General features: G+C 43.9%; 1 protein-coding gene across 3 annotated transcripts in view; it reads right to left on the reverse strand.

The window, feature by feature from the left end:
• Positions 1-19,350, reverse strand: part of LOC110504831 (platelet-derived growth factor receptor beta) — a 38,347-nt gene extending 18,997 nt beyond the window's left edge. For 2 of the 3 annotated variants that reach the window (XM_036970012.1, XM_036970013.1), the window contains exon 1: positions 19,015-19,350. The gene's annotated coding sequence lies outside the window, so the exon portion shown is untranslated. The remainder of the gene's footprint in view (positions 1-19,014) is intronic. The other variant, XM_021583667.2, reaches the window with a different exon arrangement.
• Between the last annotated feature and the right edge of the window lie 4,334 nt (positions 19,351-23,684).

Genomic DNA, 23,684 nt, shown 5'->3' on the forward strand with positions numbered 1-23,684 from the left:
ATACAGCCAATAACAGAGCAGGAGTGTATTCCTGAGTAAACACATCATAATCTTGGAAGACAGAGGGAGAGATCTAGAACATAGAGAATGTGAAAGAAGCAGGGAAGTAGGGGTGGAGGGGAGGAGGACAGGAGGGGTGGTTGTTGTTGTGGTTGAAGTGCGGGGGGGGGGGGGGATAAGGGGTGCAGCAGCAGACGTCTGGAAACAGTTAAGGATAGATCACAGGCCTGTATGCAGGACGCGGGTGGGAAAAAGAGAGAGGGTGGAAGAAAGGAACCTTGGGAAGACAGGGAGGAGAAGGATGAGGATGAGGAAAACCTTTGAGGGAGTCAGTGGATAAAAAAACATCTTCAAAATGATTTGGGGTATTAAAATGTGTTTATTTTGAACTGGATGACTGAGAGTGTACTATAAAAGCATGTGTAGTAAAACTTCTAATCTAATCATGATACATCTGTGGCACAAGGCAAACTTTTATTAATTGTCCCATACATTATATTCAGGTTGAAATACTGTACATGTATGAACTGTTCTGTTAGAAGTAAATAACAGAATCATAAAACGTGCTGAAAAAAAGTATTAGTGTTAGTTTGCTTTACTGTAAAGCTTACTGTAAACCACTTTGGGTATTGTAGCCTATGAAAGGTTCTAAATAAATAAGATTAATTTCTTATAATGTTAAATCCCCTGATGACCCAGCTAACAGTTCATCGAACATAGATACAGTGGATCTTTAGAGCTTGAAGCCTGTGTAAAGAAACTAGCACTTCCATTCCCCAAACTGAAACTCTTAAACTATTCCAACAACATGACTCGTACATTTCCTTCCCAATCTCCATCACCCTGATTCTAGGCTAGTTAGGGCCCCGTGTCATGTTTGATTGATTCCCATTTTAGGTTTTGTTGTTGTTCTCTCTCTCTCTCACACACACACACACACACACACACACACACACACACACACACACACACACACACACACACACACACACAGGCACACTTACTGGCAAGCATGCACACACACATTCACAAAGACACTCACAAGCACACATGCACACACCCCCATACACCACACACACTCCACAAACACACGCACACACACATGTGCACATACACACACACACGCACGCACGCACGCACACACACATGTGCACACACACACATGTGCACACACACACACACACACACACACACACACACACACACACACACACACACCACACACACACACACACACACACACACACACACACATACACACACACATTTCACCCCCTCTCTGTCACTGGTGTACAGTACAGTTCAAGTTCCCACAGTGTTCATGTGAAACGTTCCCAGGCCCGATGATCCACTGGGGACAGTGGCAGGACCACCAGGGCTCAGAGGTCACACTGTCCCAGAAGGCCATGCGTCAAAACACTCAGAGAGCGACTGGCTACCCGGGAAACCACACATGATTATTTATGAGCACAAGTCACCTCAGTGTCACAGAAGATTGAAGTTTGTACGATGATGAGTGTCAAATTTGGTGACAGCAGTGCACGTGTCACTTGGTTCACGGAGTGATCTCCGATTATAGCTATTCTGACAGTGAATAATAACGTCATTGAGCATGCAAGGGAAAACTGCTGTGGAACACTAGAAAACAAATGACTGTTTTACTGCAAATGAATTGCATGACATTCCTTTGCATCTTACTTCAAACCACATGTAACCTAACCCTTCAATGAGAAACTGTAATCTCTGCCAGTTTGATCTTGTTTTAGGTGTTGAAAGGACTTCAGAGGAGGTGTGTGTGTGTGTGTGTGTGTGTGTGTGTGTGTGTGTGTGTGTGGGGGGGGGGGGGGGTAGTGGACATGAGAAGGGTGGTGTGTTCCATGGTGGTCCAGTGAGGACGTTGGTTTGAATGAGGGTCTTTGAGGAAGAAATTGACCAGTTATCCCTAAGGAGCTGACCGGGACAAACCATCTGAGATCAGAAGGCCAAAACAGCCTAGTGGAATGGTCTTTAGAGTTGGCATCAGAGATGACCCTTAGGATAGATAATCACTCTCACTGCTTGTGCTTAGGGCATTAACATGCTTCTGGGAAAGACAGACTGCATCAGGGACTCTGTGGTTTTATAGAATGAGGCTGTGAGACTGTGTAAGAAGATACGCATGTGCAGTGTAGATCCTCTGACCCTCTCATCACGCTTCATAACGCTTCATAAAGCTCCATTCCTCACTCAGAGGCTTGACCTGGACATACAGTTGAATTTGGAAGTTTACATACACTTAGGTTGGAGTCATTAGAACTAGTTTTTCAACCACACCACCATTTCTTGATTAAACAGCTGCTTAACTAGCTCTTTCATCTCAGCACTGGACCACATGACTGGACAATAATCAAGATTAGACAAAACTTGACCTGCAGAACTTGTTTTTGGAGGGTGCTGTCAAAAAAGCAGAGCATTTTTTTAGTACGGATAGACCTGTCCTCATCTTTACAACCGTTGCATCTATATGATTTGACCATGACAGTTCACAAACTAAGGTAACGCCAAGTAATTCAGTCTCCTCAACTTGTTTAACAGCCACACCATTCATTACCAGATTCAGCTGAGGTCTAAAATTTAGGGAATGATTTGTACCAAATACAATGCGCTTAGTTTCAGAGATGTTCAGGACTAGTTTATTACTGGCCACCCATTCCAAAACAGCTCTCTTGGGTAGGGGGCAGTATTTTCACCTACGTATGAAAAGCATGCCCAAAGAAAGCTGCCTGTTACTCAGGCCCAGAAGCTAGGATATGCATATAATTGGTAGATTTGGATAGAAATCACTCTAAAGTTTCTAAAACTGTTAGAATATTGTCTGTCAGTATAACAGAACTGATATAGCAGGCCAAACCCTGTCACCTAACGCTGCCTCTATTAAAGAAAACCTTTTGAGTTCTATTAGATAGATAGCTCTGAATCTACGATATGGCAGAGGTTGTAAAGCCATAACACATACATTTTCTCAGCAACAGGTTATGGTCAAAAATATCAAAGGCTGCACTGAAATCTAACAGTACAGCTCCCACAATCTATTATCAATGTATTTTAACCAATCATCAGTCATTTGTGTCAGTGCAGTACATGTTGAGTGTCCTTCTCTATAAGCATGCTGAAAGTCTGTTGTTAATTTGTTTACAGAGAAATAGCATTGTATTTGTTCCAAAAAAAATTAAACAGTTTGTTTAGCAAGCTTATAGGTCTGATGTTAGAACCAGTAAAAGCTGCTTTACCACTCTTGAGTGATGTCACAATTATAATTTGTTTCCATGGTAAGCAATGTTCTTTATTCATTGTCATGCTACAATTGAAGGGTGTTATCAGGCTTAAGTGGTCAAATACAGTGATCTAGTACTTGATGTCCCATTCCCCCATTGGCCATGGGTGAAGAAAAGTGTTTGCGTTAGAGATGTCATTGTAATCCCCATGCAGAATAAACTGTGTTCCCAGAGCGTACATTTTCCCAGGGATGCTGGTATTCCCAGCATTCATTACTAACCCCACCACACTCAAAGTGTCACCCCCCCCCCATCCCCCTGACATGGAAGATGGTTCGACCCACCCCACCAGGGAGCATGCAGGCGGCCAGGCCCACGCACAGGCCAGGATACAGTTAGTGTGTAAACTGACGTCCCTCGGCAGCCTTTAAACTTTCTGTATCTCTGGGGATTTTCTATATATACTGTGCCGTGTTTGAGTTAGACATCTGGCAATGATGTTGAAGTCAGTATATGATGAGGTGGGAACCACTTTCCCAATCACATTTTCAACCGAGAGTTTTCCTTACTGAGTGAGTGTGTCCCGAGGGGAAGCGGGAGGCAGTGTTTGAAACAAAAAAAAAAGACGTTCAATAACAAAAGACAGAAATGTTTCCAAAAAGCTTCTCTGAGCACATCTGGAGAGCCTTGACTTCCTGTATGGGGAAACATGCAGCCCTGTGTGGGTGTGAGGGGGTGATGAATCAGTGATGCGGCAGACCACCGAGACCACTGGCCAGACACATAGCACAGGCCAGAGACTGAACACAGCACAGGCCAGAGACTGAACACAGCACAGGCCAGAGACTGAACACAGCACAGGCCAGAGACTGAACACAGCACAGGCCAGACACTGAACACAGCACAGGCCAGAGACTGAACACAGCACAGGCCAGAGACTGAACACAGCACAGGCCAGAGACTGAACACAGCACAGACCAGAGACTGAACACGGCACAAGAAAACTAGAGACAGAGAGAAGCACAACACAAAGGACAAGACAGGTTGAAACAGACAAATGAACACATACCAACGTGAAAACTCGACACAGGACAACACAAGGGACAGAATATGAATCAGATCAAACACATTGTGGAACAGAAGAACAAGAGATACCTCAACAATGGATAGAACACAACCTCAGACCTTACAAACAAAACAGAGAAGTGACACGCTTACAGGCTGAACACAGTTAATGATACAATACCACAAAGACAGGAGAACAGTACAGAACAGAGAACAAACACAAAGCTTACTGTCTATCCTCAACATGTGTACAGGACAGGAACAAAGCAAACCTCTAGAACTTTGTGGTCACCTTTTTTTCATTACAGAACTGTGCAGTGATATAACTAGTGTAGTGGTCAATAGTATGACTAACAGCAAAAATTATACAGTACATGGAGGGGACAACTTCCAAATCACAGAACTAATAGTAGCAAACGTGTACACATCATTGTCATCCCCCAGCTCTTTCTGGAGCCCTCTTGAGATAACAGGGTCAGACTCTGACATTGACCCTAAAGCAGGCCCTTGGCATGGTCTGTGGGAAAACATTTTTTATCCAGAGAGTCCTTGTTAAAATAAGCCTCTTTTTTTTTTATCATTCCTCACAGAGAAACTCAATCCCCCTGAGACAAGACTCCTGGTCTCTGAGCATCTGAACCACAATGAACTGCTTCCAGCCCCCCTCTCTCACCTAACGCTGCCTCAACCTAAGTCTTATCCTCTTTGACTTACCCACTGGGCACAGATGTCATTGAGTTTTCAACTAACTTGAATTAGTTGGGGGGGGGGGGGGGGTAAGAGTCAATTCCCTGATGTTGATGACTTTTTGCAAATCCAATCAGTTTTACACGTTGATTCAATGTCATCACATGAACTTTTTGTTGTTAAATGACATGCTAACCAAGTTGATTCAGCCAGTTTTTGCCCAGTGGGTAAGGAGAGACAGTAAAACTAAGGTCTGACATGCCCAAACCCACACCCAAAATAGGGCGATTTTTGTGTGAGATTTCAGTCCAGATATATAGTATCTTCAGCATGCTATACATACTGTACACGGCAGTACATTTCATCTACTGTGGCACTGGGTGCGTGGTCTATACAGTACAGTACCTCACTATTCTCACAGAGATTTTCCAGTAGGACATCCAAACTTGTAGTATATTCAAGGTTAAAAAAAGTATTTTTATTTCCGCTTAAAAAGGTCAGACTTGATTTGCCCTGATGAAAAAATGTACCAACCCCTACAACAATGTCAGTTAATTATAATCCACATAATGATTCACATTTCCTGTTGATGCAGGATTGTTTTCAAGCTGTGAGAAACGAGTCAAATGAACATATGACACCTGTACCATAACCACTCTGTCAGTCTGTGAGAGGGGATATAAGTAACACTACTAGTGTAGGACCATTTTCCATCCATAACGGTAGTGTGTAAACAATATGTCACTGGAACACAGATGTATTCTATTGCAGATAGATACATGACAGTTGTTTAACATTCTTGAATTGACCTATTTCTACAAGTGACGCATTTGTTATTAGGTTTGCACTTTGGGTTTGATCATGGCTGTAAAAACGACTTCAAAAGTGCCAGACAACACAGACTAAACCAGAAAGACTTCACCATCGCGGAAATTCCATACATTTTTCGCACTACTGAAAGTTGCCTCACACTGTGTCGCAGTGTCTTTGGCAAATTAACTGTAACTTGTGTTTATAGGACAAACAACACCTTGTTAACTCAGCTCTACAAGCCTAACGGATCTTAGCTTTCCAGCAATTATACTACTGACCTTTTGGTAAGGGTCACACAGATAATCTTCTATAGACTAACTGTTACAGTGCAGTATTCAGATCCCTTGACTTTTTTCACAATTTGTTACGTTACAGCCTTATTCTAAAATTGGTTAAATTGTTTTTTTCCCTCATCAATTTACACACAATACCCCATAATGACAAAGCAAAAACTGTTTTTCCCCCAAATTTCAGCAAATATATAAAACAACAACAACTGAAATATCATATTTACATAATTATTCAGACACTTTACGCAGTACTTTGTTGAAGCACCTTTGGCAGCGATTACAGCCTAGAGTCTTTGCACACCTGTAGTTTCTCCCATTCCTCTCTGCAGATCCTCTCAAGCTCCATCAGGTTGGATGGGGAGCGTTGCAGCACAGCTATTTTCAGGTCTCTCCAGAGATTTTCAAATCGGGTTCAAGTCCAGGCTCTGGTTGGGCCACTCAAGGACATTCAGCGACTTGTCCCGAAGCCACTCCTGCGTTGTCTTGGCTGTGTGCTTACGGTCATTGTCCTGTTGAAAGGGGAACCTTTGCCCCATTCTGAGGTCCTGAGCGCTCTGGAGCAGGTTTTCATCAAGGATCTCTCTGTACTTTGCTTTGTTCATCTTTGCCTCGATCCTGACTAGTCTCCCTGCCACGGAAAAACATCCCCGCAGCATGATGCTGCCACCACCATGTTTCACCTTAGGGATGGTGCCAGGTTTCCTCCAGACGTGAAGTTTGGCATTCAGGCCAAAGAGTTCAATCTTGGTTTCATCAGACCAGAGAATCTTGTTTCTCATGGTCTGAGAGTCTTTAGGTGCCTTTTGGCAAACTCTAAGCGAGCTGTCATGTGCCTTTATTGAGGAGTGGCTTCCATCTGGCCACTCTACCATAAAGGCCTGATTAGTGGAATGCTGCAGAGATGGTTGTCCTTCTGGAAGGTTCTCCAATCTCCACAGAGGAACTCTGGAGCTCTGTCAGAGTGACCATGGGGTTGTTAGTCACCTCCCTCACCCAATTACTCAGTTTGGCCAGGTGACCTGCTCTAGGAAGAGTCTTGGTGGTTCCAAACTTCTTCCAATTCCGAATGATGTAGGCCACTGTGTTCTTGGGTTCTTTCAATGCTGTAGAAATATTTTGGTACCCTTCCGCAGATCTGTGCCTCGACAAAATCCTGTCTCTGAGCTCTACAGACAATTCCTTTGACCTCATTGCTTGGTTTTTGCTCTGACATGCACTGTCAACTGTGGGACCTGTCCATATATGGTCCCACAGTTGACAGTGCATGTCCAATCAATAAATTGAATTTACCACAGGTGAACTCCAATCAAGATGTATAAACATCTCAAGGATGATCAATGGAAACAGGATGCATCTGAGCTCCATTTCGAGTCTCAGAGCAAAGGGACTGAATACTTACTTCTGTTTTATAAAAACCTGTTTTTGCTGTGTCATTATAGGGTATTGTGTGTAGATTGCTGAGGATTTGTATTTATTTAATCAATTTTATAATAAGTCTGTAACGTAATAAAATGTGGAAAAAGTCAAGGGGTCTGAATACTTTCCGAACGCACTTTAACTTCCCTCTCTGTACAGTACGTGTACTACAGCTTCTGCCAAGATGTCTGCACCTTCATGGCACAGGTGGTAGTGTGGTAGTGTAAGCTAGGGACGTTGATTAATGCACCACTCCAGCTGTTCCCCCTAAATCACAACATTAGTATCAAAGTCCAAGATGCAAATTGAACGAGACATTAGAGGAATGCAAAGAAACTGATATTTTAACAAAAAGTCCCTTGCTCTAATTTTTCCCCTTCTCAAAATTCACCGTAGTGGTGTTGGATTATCATGGGTAAACATATCTGGTGTCTGAACTGAAGGGCCCTACCGCAACAGAAGTGTGTCAGACTTGTTGTTTGGGAAGTTGTGGGTTCAGGCTAGCTCCTATATAAATGAAGCTGTAAATGTTGTCGAGAAGGCTGGGGAGGGGAGGGGAGGGGAGGGGAGGGGAGTGGAGTGGAGTGGAGTGGAGTGGAGTAGAGTAGAGTAGAGTAGAGTAGAGTAGAGTAGAGTAGAGTAGAGTAGAGTAGAGGAGAGGAGAGGAGAGGAGAGGAGAGGAGAGGAGAGGAGAGGAGAGGAGAGGAGAGGAGAAGAGATGGTAGGAGAGGAGGGAAGAGGAGAGGGTAGGGTAGGAGAGGAGAGGAGAGGAGAGGATAGGGTAGGAGAGGAGAGGAGAGGATAAGGTAGGAGAGAAGAGAGAGGAGAGGAGTGGAGAGGAGGGGAACTGAGAGGAGAGGAGGGAAGAGGGGAGGATAGGAGAGGAGAGGATAAGGTAGGAGAGAAGAGAGAGGAGAGGAGTGGAGAGGAGGGGAACTGAGAGGAGAGGAGGGGAGAGGAGAGGGTAGAAGAGGAGGGGAGAGGAGGGGAGAGAAGGAGAGAAGGTAGATGAGGAGAGGGGATGGTAGGAGAGGAGGGGAAATGAGGTGGTTAAGGTAAAACCAGTGTTTTAAAGGGGTGCTAGTCTTCAGATGTGGCTGATGTTTGATATCTGATTAATGATCTTGTTTGCAGCTCATTCGAAAAACAAAATGAAGGAAAAGGCTTGAAAAGCATTAACAAGGAAAAACCTATCTATCTATCTATCTATCTATCTATCTATCTATCTATCTATCTATCTATCTATCTATCTATCTATCTATCTATCACTTCCAATGGGACATCATCATTTGTGTCTGTGAGGCCAGCCAACGATATAATGTTATAAAAAGACTAAGTGCAGAGTTCCAGTAAAATGACAACTGAAAAACCCTTAGTGAAGTCTTCCCACTCAGAGGGACACTAAGCCCTCCCCATCTGGCAAGTCAAACACCCCTCACCCCCAGCCCAAACACTTAAAGGAATAGCAGACCCCCCCCATCCTATAACCTTCCCCGGCCCCGTGAGAAATAGAGGACACCTACACACACACACACCCCTCAAATAAAGGAAAGAAAAAGAAACAGATGAATACAATTACAGCTCTGACTGGCTTTAAATTCATCTAGTTTTCCATGGCAGCTTCCAACAATAGAGAGAGAGAGGACAAACAGCTGGTACAGGTGACAGCATTCCCTCCCACATATGCCCCCCTAGGCACAACTATGACACCATAACAAACAAAAACGGGTCACAACTCCTGCAGCTCTGTCGCACGCTGGGTATGTACAGTGCCTTGCGAAAGTATTCGGCCCCCTTGAACTTTGCGACCTTTTGCCACATTTCAGGCTTCAAACATAAAGATATAAAACTGTATTTTTTTGTGAAGAATCAACAACAAGTGGGACACAATCATGAAGTGGAACGACATTTATTGGATATTTCAAACTTTTTTAACAAATCAAAAACTGAAAAATTGGGCGTGCAAAATTATTCAGCCCCCTTAAGTTAATACTTTGTAGCGCCACCTTTTGCTGCGATTACAGCTGTAAGTCGCTTGGGGTATGTCTCTATCAGTTTTGCAAATCGAGAGACTGAATTTTTTTCCCATTACTCCTTGCAAAACAGCTCGAGCTCAGTGAGGTTGGATGGAGAGCATTTGTGAACAGCAGTTTTCAGTTCTTTCCACAGATTCTCGATTGGATTCAGGTCTGGACTTTGACTTGGCCATTCTAACACCTGGATATGTTTATTTTTGAACCATTCCATTGTAGATTTTGCTTGATGTTTTGGATCATTGTCTTGTTGGAAGACAAATCTCCGTCCCAGTCACAGGTCTTTTGCAGACTCCATCAGGTTTTCTTCCAGAATGGTCCTGTATTTGGCTCCATCCATCTTCCCATCAATTTTAACCATCTTCCCTGTCCCTGCTGAAGAAAAGCAGGCCCAAACCATGATGCTGCCACCACCATGTTTGACAGTGGGGATGGTGTGTTCAGGGTGATGAGCTGTGTTGCTTTTACGCCAAACATAACGTTTTGCATTGTTGCCAAAAAGTTCATTTTTGGTTTCACCTGACCAGAGCACCTTCTTCCACATGTTTGGTGTGTCTCCCAGGTGGCTTGTGGCAAACTTTAAACAACACTTTTTATGGATATCTTTAAGAAATGGCTTTCTTCTTGCCACTCTTCCATAAAGGCCAGATTTGTGCAATATACGACTGATTGTTGTCCTATGGACAGAGTCTCCCACCTCAGCTGTAGATCTCTGCAGTTCATCCAGAGTGATCATGGGCCTCTTGGCTGCATCTCTGATCAGTCTTCTCCTTGTTTGAGCTGAAAGTTTAGAGGGACGGCCAGGTCTTGGTAGATTTGCAGTGGTCTGATACTCCTTCCATTTCAATATTATCGCTTGCACAGTGCTCCTTGGGATGTTTAAAGCTTGGGAAATCTTTTTGTATCCAAATCCGGCTTTAAACTTCTTCACAACAGTATCTCGGACCTGCCTGGTGTGTTCCTTGTTCTTCATGATGCTCTCTGCGCTTTTAACGGACCTCTGAGACTATCACAGTGCAGGTGCATTTATACGGAGACTTGATTACACACAGGTGGATTGTATTTATCATCATTAGTCATTTAGGTCAACATTGGATCATTCAGAGATCCTCACTGAACTTCTGGAGAGAGTTTGCTGCACTGAAAGTAAAGGGGCTGAATAATTTTGCACGCCCAATTTTTCAGTTTTTGATTTGTTAAAAAAAGTTTGAAATATCCAATAAATGTCGTTCCACTTCATGATTGTGTCCCACTTGTTGTTGATTCTTCACAAAAAAATACAGTTTTATATCTTTATGTTTGAAGCCTGAAATGTGGCAAAAGGTCGCAAAGTTCAAGGGGGCCGAATACTTTCGCAAGGCACTGTACATAGTAAATGGTAGGCTTCGAGGGGACTCCTATGGTAGGTACACCTATAGCTCATCTCTTGGCAGTAGTACTGTAGACTACTTTATCACTGACCTCAACCCAGAGTCTCTCAGAGCGTTCACAGTCAGCCCACTGACACCCCTATCAGACCACAGCAAAATCACAGTCTAAATTGAACAGTGCAATACCAAATCACGAGGCATCAAAGCCAAAGGAACTGAGTAACATTAATAAATGCTAGAGATGGAAGGAATGCAGTTTAGAAACCTACCAAAAAACAATTAGGCAACAAATTCAATCCCTTCTAGACAATTTCCCGGGTAAAATGTTTCACTACAATAGTTAAGGTGTAAACTTGGCAGTAGAACATCTTAACAGTATATTTGACCTCTCAGCTTCCCTATCAAATCTAAAAATCTCAAATAGAAAACCGAAGAAAATTAACAACAATGACAAATGGTTTGATGAAGAATGCAAAAATCTAAGAAAGAAATTGAGAAACCTGTCCAAGAAAAACATAGAGACCCGGAAAACCTGAGTCTACGCCTTCACTATGGTGAATCACTAAAACAATACAGAAATACACTACGGCACGTCAGAAATCAGCTCAATGTAATTGAAGAATCCATAGACTCTAACCACTTCTGGGAAAATTGGAAAACACTACACAAACAACACAAATAATTATCTATCCAAAATGAAGATATATGGGTAAACCACTTCTCCAATCTTTTTGGCTCTATAACAAAGAATAAAGAGCAAAAACATATACATGATCAAATACAAATCTTAGAATCAACTATTAAAGACTACCAGAACCCACTGGATTCTCCAATTACCTTGAACGAGTTACAGGATAAAATAAAAACCCTCCAACCCAAAAAGGCCTGTGGTGTTGATGAATGAATGAAATGATCAAATATACAGACAACAAATTCCAATTGGCTATACTAAAACTCTTTAACATCATCCTTAGCTCTGGCATCTTCCCCAATATTTGGAACCAAGGACTGATCACCCCAATCCACAAAAGTGGGGACAAATTTGACCCCAATAACTACCGTGGAATATGCGTCAACAGTAACCTTGGGAAAATCCTCCGCATTATCATTAACAGCAGACTCGTACATTTCCTCAATGAAAACAATGTACTGAGCAAATGTCAAATTGGCTATTTACCAAATTAAATTACAACAGACCATGTATTCACCCTGCACACCCTAACTGACAACCAAACAAACCAAAACAAAGGCAAAGTTTTGTTGATTTCAAAAAAGCCTTCGACTCAATTTGATATGAGGGTCTGCTATACAAATTGATGGAAAGTGGTGTTGGGGGTAAAACATACAACATTATAAAATCTATGTACACAAACAACAAGTGTGCGGTTAAAATTGGCAAAAAACACACACATTTCTTCACACAGGGACGTGGGGTGAGACAGGGATGCAGCTTAAGCCCCACCCTCTTAAACATATATATCAACGAATTGGCGCGGCCACTAGAAAAGTCTGCAGCACCCGGCCTCACCCTACTAGAATCCGAAGTCAAATGTCTACTGTTTGCTGATGATCTGGTGCTTCTGTCACCAACCAAGGAGGGCCTACAGCAGCACCTAGATCTTATGCACAGATTCTGTCAGACCTGGGCCCTGACAGTAAATCTCAGTAAGACCAAAATAAGGGTGTTCCAAAAAAGGTCCAGTCGCCAGGACCACAAATACAAATTCCATCTAGACACTGTTGCCCTAGAGCACACAAAAAACTATACATACCTTGGCCTAAACATCAGCGCCACAGGTAACTTCCTCAAAGCTGTGAACGATCTGAGAGACAAGGCAAGAAGGGCATTCTATGCCATCAAAGGGAACATAAATTTCAACATACCAATTAGGATCTGGCTAAAAAATACTTGAATCAGTCACAGAGCCCATTGCCCTTTACGGTTGTGAGGTCTGGGTTCACAAAATGGGACAAACATCAAATTGAGACTCTGCATACAGAATTCTGCAAAAATATCCTCCTTGTACAACGTAGAACAACAAATAATACATGCAGAGCAGAATTAGGCCGATACCCACTAATTATCAAAATCCAGAAAAGAGCTGTTAAATTCTACAACCACCTAAAAGGAAGCGATTCCCAAACCTTCCATAACAAAGCCATCACCTACAGAGAGATGAACCTGGAGTAGAGTCCCCTAAGCAAGCTGGTCCTGGGGCTCTGTTCACAAACACAAACACACCCCACAGAGCCCCAGGACAGCAGCACAATTAGACCCAACCAAATCATGAGAAAACAAAAAGATAATTACTTGACACATTGGAAAGAATGAACAAAAAAACAGAGCAAACTAGAATGCTATTTGGCCCTAAACAGGGAGTACAAAGTGGCAGAAGACCTGTCCACTGTGACTGACCCAAACTTAAGGAAAGCTTTGACTATGTACAGACTTAGTGAGCATAACCTTGCTATTGAGAAAGGCTGTCGTAGACAGACCTGGCTCTCAAGAGAAGACAGGCTATGTGCACACTGCCCACAAAATGAGGTGGAAACTGAGCTGCACTTCCTAACCTCCTGTCCAACGTATGACCATATTAGAGATACATATTTCCCTCAGATTACACAGATAGATCTACAAAGAAATTGAAAACAAATCCAATTTTGATAAACTCCCATATCTACTGGGTGAAATTCCACAGTGTGCCATCACAGCAGCAAGATTTGTGACCTGTTGCCACAAGAAAAGGGCAACCAGTGAAGAACAAACACCATTGTAAATACAACCCATATTTATGCTTATTTAGAGAGAGAGAGAGAGAGAGAGAGAGAGAGAGAGAGAGAGAGAGAGAGAGAGGGAAGGGAAGGAAGGAAGGAAGGAAGGAAGGAAGGAAGGAAGGAAGGAAGGAAGGAAGGAAGGAAGGAAGGAAGGAAGGAAGGAAGGAAGGAAGGAAGGAAGGAAGGAAGGAAGGAAGGAAGGAAGGAAGGAAGGACAGAAAGAGAGAAAGGGAGATGTTTGTTAGTTTGTGCATCACAGCAGCTTTAGTCTCTGGGGGTCAGCTGACCTTACAGATTAGACATATTCAAATGAAACAATAATTTTTCTGTTTTTATTAAGATACTCATACAGTGGTTATTTTGTCTTTCCATCCCTAAGACAAAGCCTTATTACTCTGTTACAAAACCGTATTACTCTGTAACAAAGCCTTATTTAAAAAAAATATGTTTTATTTAAATTTAAGCCTAAATTGTTATTTACAATGACGGCCTACCCCGGCCAAACCCGGACGACGCTGGACCAATTGTAAGCCGCCCTATGGGTGTAGTGAGGTGCGTACTGACGGCAGAGAAGTCAGGCGCAGGAGAGCGAAAATTGATTTACAACGGTGTCGTTTAATATCCGTAAACCACCGTCAACAGAACAATACAATACATGGGTCAAACAAAACCTGGAAAATACCTGCTTACCAAGCATAAGCACTACAATAAACAATTACCGACAAGGACATGGGGGGGAACAGAGGGTTAAATACACAACATGTAATTGATGGAATTGGAACCAGGTGAGATGGAAGACAAGACAAAACCAATGGAAAATGAAAAGTGGATCAGCGATGGCTAGAAGGTCGGCGACTTCGTCCGCCGAACGCCGCCCAAACAAGGAGAGGGACCAACTTCAGCGGAAGTCGTGACAATGGGACTTGGCCGGATGTGATACAGCCTGGATCCAAACCGGGGACTGTAGTGACGCCTCTTGCACTGAGAGGCAGTGCCTTAGACCGCTGCGCCACTTGGGAGTACTCTGTGTTATTACTCTGTTACAAAGCCTTATTACTCTGTTACAGAGCCTTATTACTCTGTAACGAAGCTTTTATCAACCCTTCTATTTCTAATGTCCTCCTCACAGCTGGATAGCTGGCACACCCTCTCTCAGATATGATGCAGCTGCTTCTCTTAGTGTTGTTGTGTGGGAGGTGGGACAGAAAGGAGTGGTCATTAGTGGCCTATGTTCTAATGACTCTGTCAGTGGAATGGTTAGTACTGAGAAGGAGGGAGGAGGAGGAGGGAGGTGGTGGAGGAGGAGGAGGTCGGATGTAGAGGAGTGGTCATTAGTGGTCTATGTTCTAATGGCTGTCAGTGGAATGGTTAGTACTGAGGAGGAGGAGGAGGGGAGGAGGAGGAGGAGAATGAGGGGAGGAGGAGGGAGGATGAGCAGGGAGGTGGAGAATGAGGAGGAGGAGGGAAGATGAGGAGTAGGAGGAGGAGGAGGAGGAGGAGAATGAGGGGAGGAGGAGGGAGGACGAGCAGGGAGGTGGAGGAGGAGGATGAGGAGGAGGGGTGAGGAGGAGAATAAGGAGGAGGAGAATGAGGAGGAGGAAGGCATATGCTTGGAGTAGCGGGCTCTGGCCTTACTGGAGTCAGAGTGGTATCTCTTAGTCCAGAAGTATGAAGGTCATACATAATGAATCAATGGATGATTGACCGCTGGGAGATGATTGATAAATTCTTTGTTCTGAGGATAACAGGAAGATGAGGCTTGCAGTGTTGATCTCTACTGTAAGGCTTGTGTTGGAGTAAAAGTTTAAATGGCCACACTTAGAGAGAGAGAGCTAAATGCCAGGTGGTAAAGCCTTTATTAGTACCAATATCTAAACAGCATTAGTGTCTGTTCTTGATTCTAAACAAGTATGGCTTTGACTGAAAAATATCAATCACTGTATAGACAGCATGGGGCTTATTCAATTTGCTGCAAAACTTGTAGCTATAAGTTACCACACTGGTACTTCATATGGGGTAGTGTCTGTGAGTGTCTGTGTCTGTGAGCCGCCTGTTGAATTAGATACACTGCATGTCTTCTGCATGGCCATAATGTAAAGCACATTTCTCAGTTTAGCTGGCACGCAGGAAGCACTGATCTGAGAGCCGGGACAGCTGACGACCAATGGGGGAGGGGAGCGGAGGAGGGGAGGGGAGAGGAGAGGAGAGGAGAGGAGGGGAGGGGAGGGGAGGGGAGGGGAGGGGAGGGGAGGGGAGGGGAAAGGAAAGGAGTGGAGAAGAAGGGATGGGAGGAGAGGGAAGGAGTTTAGAGGAGGGGAGAGGAAGGGATGGGAGGAGAGGGAAGGGGTTTAGAGGAGGGGAGAGGAAGGGATGGGAGGAGAGGGAAGGGGTGTAGAGGAGGGGAGAGGAAGGGATGGGAGGAGAGGGAAGGGGTTTAGAGGAGGGGAGAGGAAGGGATGGGAGGAGAGGGAAGGGGTTTAGAGGAGGGGAGAGGAAGGGATGGGAGGAGAGGGAAGGAGTTTAGAGGAGGGGAGAGGAAGGGATGGGAGGAGAGGGAAGGGGTTTAGAGGAGGGGCGAGGAAAGGATGGGAGGAGAGGGAAGGGGTTTAGAGGAGGGGAGAGGAAGGGATGGGAGGAGAGGGAAGGGGTTTAGAGGAGGGGAGAGGAAGGGATGGGAGGAGAGGGAAGGGGTTTAGAGGAGGGGAGAGGAAGGGATGGCAGGAGAGGGAAGGGGTTTAGAGGAGGGGCAAGGAAGGGATGGGAGGAGAGGGAAGGGGTTTAGAGGAGGGGAGAAGAAGGGATGGGAGGAGAGGGAAGGGGTTTAGAGGAGTGGAGAGGAAAGGATGTTAGGAGAGGGAAGGGGTTTAGAGGAGGGGAGAGGAAGGGATGGGAGGAGAGGGAAGGGGTTTAGAGGAGGGGAAAGGAAGGGATGGGAGGAGAGGGAAGGGGTTTAGAGGAGGGGCGAGGAAAGGATGGGAGGAGAGGGAAGGGGTTTAGAGGAGGGGAGAGGATGGGATGGGAGGAGAGGGAAGGGGTTTAGAGTAGGGGCGAGGAAAGGATGGGAGGAGAGGGAAGGGGTTTAGAGGAGGGGAGAGGAAAGGGAGAGAGGAAAGGGGAGAGGGGAGGTCTGTACACTCTTAGAAAAAAGGGTAGCAAAAGTGTTCTTCGGCTGTCCCCATAGAATAACAATTTTTGGTTCCAGGTAGAACCCCTTTTAGTTCCAGGTAGAATCTTTTAGTTCCATGTAGAACCCTCTGTGTTGTAACCAAAAAGGGTTCTTCAAAGGGTTATCCTATGGGGACAGCAGAAGAACTCTTTTAGGTTTCTAGATAGCACCCTTTTTTTTCAGAGTGTAGTACTACATCAGAGCAGGAATACTCTCTCTCTCCCCAACATGCCAACCCCCTGACACACTGTAAGAAAAAATCCCCACAACGCTCAAAACTTGTCTTAATTTAAACTTTTGGATGTTTTAGAACGTGAGAGAGAATAGATTTAGCGTAGGTTTAACATAGCATGTTAGTGATAAACTGCTCTAAGATAGAGGAGAATTATAAAACAATACATTAAAACATTCATTCTAAAATAATATGAACACAATTCTTTAAGATGCATGCAATAAATATCCAAACGTCTCGTGACAAGATGGTTTCCCAAGAAAAAGAACTGTCCTTCAAAGAGGAAGGGAGACAACATAAAACATACCAACATCGGTTCTATCAAAAGGAATCATTTGCATTACAGTGCTTGAGTGTTGTCTGTTTGTGGCACTACTAGGTAACGTGGCCCATGCCAGAGCACCGGCATACCAAACGCTTAGAGCACGTAGTCATGGAACAGCAGTCTCAGGAGGACAACGTCTGTTGGATGACAGAGTAACATTCCACACATGTTTGTGTCATGAGAAGAGATGACTACTATAACCCTGCAGTATGTCATATGTATGCCAGCTCAACAACTGAGACCTCCACAGTGATGGGGTCTGTGGGGATGAGTCAGAGAGCAGTATGTTTCTATGCATGTCTCTTCTATGGCGGGATGACACAGATACAACTCACTGGTTTGCAAGAGCCACACGCTCACCACGAACAGAGTTTAAACTACGTAGTACACTTATTAACATGAACACTTTATTGGTCAAATGCACACAAGCTCCAGACAAAATGTGACTTCCGCTTTTAACCCAACCCCTCCGAAAGATACACACACATACACACACCAGAGGAGGCTGGTGGGATGAACTATAGGAGGACGTGCTCATTGGAACGGCTGGAATAGAACAAATGGAACCGTATTAAACACATCAAACATATGGAAACCACACGTTTGAGTCCATTCCATTCCAGGCACTACAATGAGCACATCCTCCTATAGCTCCCCCCACCAGCCTCCTCTGCCACACTGGGCTCCCGGGGAACACTATGTGGTTTAACAACACAGAGTTGTCTCCTCAACTGAAGACTGAGGACTCCAATGACGTGAATGACGCTATGATAATGCTCCATGACTGTGAGTCGCTCCCCTGTGTAGCTATGCGTACAAGATTGATTCTGTTAAGGTCATTCACACAGGGATGCAGGGCACCAATGGTTCGCTGGTGGGGACCGGCGCTTCACCGAGGGTGAGTTGAGAGAGCTGTACAAACAGCCCCTTTAGCACTAACGCACAAAGTGGCCAAGGTACACAGTGTGTGTGTTCGTGTGTGTGTGTGTCGGACACCCCGGGACTCCTTGTCAAGCGTATCGTCTATAGTGAGAATGTAAACATTGTTAAAGTTCCGTGGCGGCGACAGACAAACAGACATGTGTACAGAGATGCTCCACCATGTTGTAAAATACCTCTACAACCAAGGTGTTGTTGACTCAGGTTCGTCACTCCATAGACATTCAAATGTGTAGAATGTGCATACAAGTGCAAGCATCACAAACATACCCCCCAACACACACACACACACACACACATTCACAAGGGTGTAAGTCTGGCAAGATATTTTATATTATTAAACAGACATTTCGGTGTGCACAATTCAGCAAAAATAAATAAATATCCTTTGACAATCATTGTAGAATAAATATGTTTTAAGATGAGATGTCATTATCCAGTTGTGGACAGCTACAGTACAGTAGTGCATGACTGAGGTGACTGAGGTGACACACATTAGTTGGATTAGTTCTAATGGGATCTCTGTCTCGACTGATTTAATTTACACTTCCTTCATGTCCAGTAAATCAGTCTCTATTATAGCTGTCAAACATGTGTTAGTCAAGGTGAGAAAACTGTAAAGAGCCAACAAGACGGGACATCCTCTTACCTTCAGTGTATCAGTTCTCTGCTGTGTCTTGGCTCCTAAAACATAATCGAGTCTCTGTTAGTGTCTCTTTTTCTCTCTCCCTCTTTTTCTCTTTCTCTCCAACGCTCTCTCTATCAGAGAAGTGCTCTAGCCGGCGGTCAGTCGCCTTCTGAGGACGGAGTCTCCAGCCAGTTGTGTTTTTAGGGGTTGGACTAGATCCCTCTGAAGTGCAGGGCTGTAGTGTTGTGGGTTAGAGTTACTCTCCAGTGTCCTGGGAGTTCCACCGGAGGAGGGACCACTCTGAGCTCTCTGGTTACATAGTCACATCACAGGGGATCTCCTCTCCTCTCCTCTCCTCTCCTCTCCTCTCCTCTCCTCTCCTCTCCTCTCCTCTCACACACTGATAAAGCCAGCCTACTGCTCTGCCGAACAGTGAACAGAGACATAAACTCTGTCTCTCTCTCAGAGAATAGTGTCAGTGGTCCACAACTGCTGAGCCTCTAACACACGGAGAGTGAGAGAGAGATGGAGGGAGAGAGAGAGAGAGAAAGGGGATGGAGGGAGAGAGAGTGAGAGGGGAAGGGAGGGCCAAGGAGGAAGACAGAGGGGGGAGATGTAGAGAGAAGGGGATAACTGAGAAAAAGAGTAAGAGAAAAACACACCGAAGGGATTTGTTTGAGGTGTAACTGTAGCAGTTCCGACAGTCTCCACTAGCAACAGGACTGGACTACACCTAGGAGTCAAAAGAAGCACAAGAGTTAGAGAGAGAGAGAGAAAGAGAGAGAGATGGAGAAAGAGAGATAGAGAAAGAGAAGGAGAAAGAGAGAGAGAGGTAGAAAGAGAGAGAGGGAGAAAGAGAGAGAACGAGAGAGAGAGAGAGAGAGAGAGAGAGAGAGAGAGAGAGTGAGGTAGAAAGAGAGAGAGAGAGAAAGAGAGCGAACGAGAGAGAGAGAGAGAGGTCCACAAGAAAACACCTCAGTCCCAGGCTATAGAAATAAAATAAAAAACAAGTCTCTCTTTCTCTTAGTGGAATAACTCAGCTTCACTTTCTGTAATAATCACTCCATCTGCATAAAGTATGAAAGAGAGAGTGCATAGGTGCATATGGTGCATAGGAGCTCTGTTTTCAACTTGAAAGAATGTCTCTCTCTTACAGTCACACCTTCCCTCTCTTCATCTCACCCCCCTCCCTCTGTTTCTTTCTGTATCTCGCTCTCTCTCGCATCGTCATAAAAATAACCGTTTTAAAATGGAAAGAAGACGGGGTGGCCGGGCATGCGTGCGGTTGAGTCTGTTTCTGCAGTAGCATGGACTCAACAACATTATGAAACGTTGTTGCTCTTGCAGCAGCAGCACACATCAAAATAGAATGAATAGAATTGGAAGCGCTAACCCTGACAATTTGACTGGTAAACGCATGGGTACACTCGCAATAGATCCCCACACTGGAGGTGTCATAATACCCATAAAACCTAGTGGTCCAAAAGGGAAATGTTTCCAATAATTTTTCCACCATACTGGCTTGACGGTTTGATAACCATGAATGTTTTAACTATCTAGCTAACTAGAACATACAGCTAGCTAACTAGCTAGCTAGATATGATATGCTAGGACTGTCACAGAGAGAGGTACAGGGGAGCGTTGGAGAGAGAGTTCGTAATGTGTGTATGTGTGCATTTTAATTCTAGCTAATCACTGCCACTAATACGCCTGACAAGCTTAGAATGAACTAATTATCAAGCCCTTGATTGGCGTATCAATGTGTTACTACTGGGCTGGAACAACATGTTCAAACATCTCCAAAACCAGGTATAATAAGAAACCCTGATTTACTGGTGACCAAGGACGTGTTTTAACTGCAGAGAACATACGGATCAGGAGATGAATCAGCTGACAGAGGATGCAGAGAGGAGTGCATGTATGTAGATGTCTCTACCCAATACATTATCTAAAGACAGCCCTATCTCCTGTTTCTGTGGTGTGAGGCAGCTTGACGTACAAATACACCCCCTGGACAGGAGGTTAGTCTGTTGCAGGGCTTTGAATACCTAAAACATACGGCGTGTCGTCCCTACTATGTTGTCCATTATTTCCAGATGATGTACAGAGGGTCTGCGTTTATCCCTTACGAATAGTAGAGATTAATACTGTACGCTACGGGTTGCCAGAAAAGCAGCACAGCTACTGTGGATTTAAATGATTTGACTTATCTTTTGAAGGCATTCACGTGATAAGGGTTCTGAGGATTATGGGTAAAAAAAGGACATCAGTTGGAGGAGATTAAGAAGCGTACTGATGGGCCAGAGAAGATGTCAGACACAGCCCTCTGCAACTACCTGAGAGTATGGTAGTAGTAGTCCTTCGGTCACCACATGGTGCTCAGATTAATGGCTATTTTCACTGACAGTTTTGCAAATTTTCTAATGGATATTTATTTATTTATCTTACTTTTTGCTGTGACACCATTTTTTTCAATTGGTGTTTCAAAAGATCTTGGTCATAGAAAAAAAAGACCCCAGAGGAGAAAGGTATAACTGAATATGTCTCTCTGTGTGGATTGATAGCAGCGGCATCAGAGTTATTCTGGATGTAACATGGTTCTTGGTCTGTTATGCCTCTCTGTCGTCTTTTCAGTTTTATCTTGCTGCCTTCCCACTTCCCACAGATGTCAGTTCAACGTCGAGTTTTGATTTACATTTGGTTGAGTTGTCAATGTGAACTCAACGTGAAACCAACAGAAGGCTTCAACAGAAGGCCGTGTCGTTGGTGAAAATACATAATGACCTGACGTTGGTTGCTTTTTGCAAATCCAATTGGTTTTCCACGTTGATTCAACATCACATAGATTTTTTTGGTTTAAATTAGGTGGAAACAACATTGATTCAACAACTTTTTGCCCAGCGGGTACTTTGTCCCTTGTGCCTGCTTTTATAATGTGTTTCATAGTTTTTTTCAATATGTGGTGTTGTGATATCCCTCTTGTCGTGATGTGCTTTGGCAAACAAGTTTCACACTATGTGGCGTTGTGATATCCCTCTTGTCGTGATGTGCTTTGGCCAACAGGTTTCACATTTTGTGGCGTTGTGATATCCCTCTTGTCATGATGTGCTTTGGCCAACAGCTGACTCTGCGTCTCACAAAGAAACAGCGGTTGGAACCAAAAATCTAAAATTTGGACTCATCAGACCAAAGGACAGATTTCCACCAGTCTCATGTCCATTGCTGTGTTTCTTGGGCCAAGAAAGTCTCTTATTATTATTGGTGTCCTTTAGTAGTGGTTTCTTTGCAGCAATTCTACCATGAAGGCCTGATTCATGCAGTCTTCTCTGAACAATTGATGTTGAGATGTGTCTGTTACTTGAACTCTGTGAAGCATTTATTTGGGCTGCAATTTCTGAGGCTGGTAACTCTCATGAACTTCTCCTCTGCAGCAGAGGTATCTCTGTTGTTACACCATAGTGCTTGATAGTTTTTGCGACTGCACTTGAAGAAAGTTTTGTCATTTTCCCTATTGACTGACCTTCATGTCTTAAAGTAATGATGGACTTGGTCACAGCACAACTGATTGGCTCAAACGCATTAAGAATGAAATACATTCTACAAATTAACTTTTAACAAGGCACACCTGTTAATTGAAATGCATTCCAGGTGACTAACTCATGAAGCTGTTTGAGAGAATGCCAAGAGTGTGCAAAGCTGTCATCAAGGCAAAAGGTGGCTGTTGTGAAGACTCTCAAAATAAAAATAAATGTTGACTTGTTAACACTTTTTTGGTTACTACGTGATTCCATATGTGTTATTTCATAGTGTTGATGTCTTTTCTATTATTCTACAACGTAGCAAAAAGTAAAAATAAAGACAAACCCTTGAATGAGTGAGTATGTGCGTCCAAACTTTTGACTGGTACTTTGACTGGTATTTTTCCACTTGTTAATTCTCTGGGAAAAGTGATTTTCGGAGAGGGTGCTCGTATAGAACTGAATTATTTCTAATATTATACATAAAACATAGCTGACTCCATTTAAATGACACCTAAACAAAGCAACAGTAAACATGTCGTCCCACACGAATGATCGAGTGTGACTTATGTATGAACGGACAGAGACAGATCCACAGTCCTCTCCCAGATTTCATTGTGGTGTGACAACAATGTGCAATTATAAGTACATGAGCCTGTGTGCCTTGGCAAATGCTGTGAAAGTACCCGAATCACTGACGGTGTTACCCTAATACGCAGCCAGCTCTGAATTTCCTTCCTCAAGATAGGGTGGATCTGCCACAGTGTTGATCTTGGGAATCTGAGGGATCATGGCCGTTGTGGATGTCATACAGCCTCTCTATAACAACCATGAAGTCTGGCCTGGACTGCAGAGTAAAGGAGATAGGCATTGCATCCCACTCTTCTGAAACTTTTGTCAGTTTCAGTAGGCCCTCTTCTACACTTGAAAAGGAAAGAAGAAATGGCAACCAAAATAGCTCAATAGTACGCTTTACAGGAAACAACACAACAAAACAACAGCCTGCTGTCAGTTATGCCTTTTGTATCATAATGAATACATGGACAGGGAGCCATGATCCTGGATCATCACACCTACTATGCAATGCTTTATGAATACATGACCAGATTATCACCTAATTGCATTTACTTTCACATAACGGATACCAACCAGTGGAGGTTGAAGTTGGTATGG

The sequence above is a fragment of the Oncorhynchus mykiss genome, chromosome 31, assembly GCF_013265735.2.
Source record: "Oncorhynchus mykiss isolate Arlee chromosome 31, USDA_OmykA_1.1, whole genome shotgun sequence".
NCBI classification, from domain to species: Eukaryota; Metazoa; Chordata; class Actinopteri; order Salmoniformes; family Salmonidae; genus Oncorhynchus; species Oncorhynchus mykiss.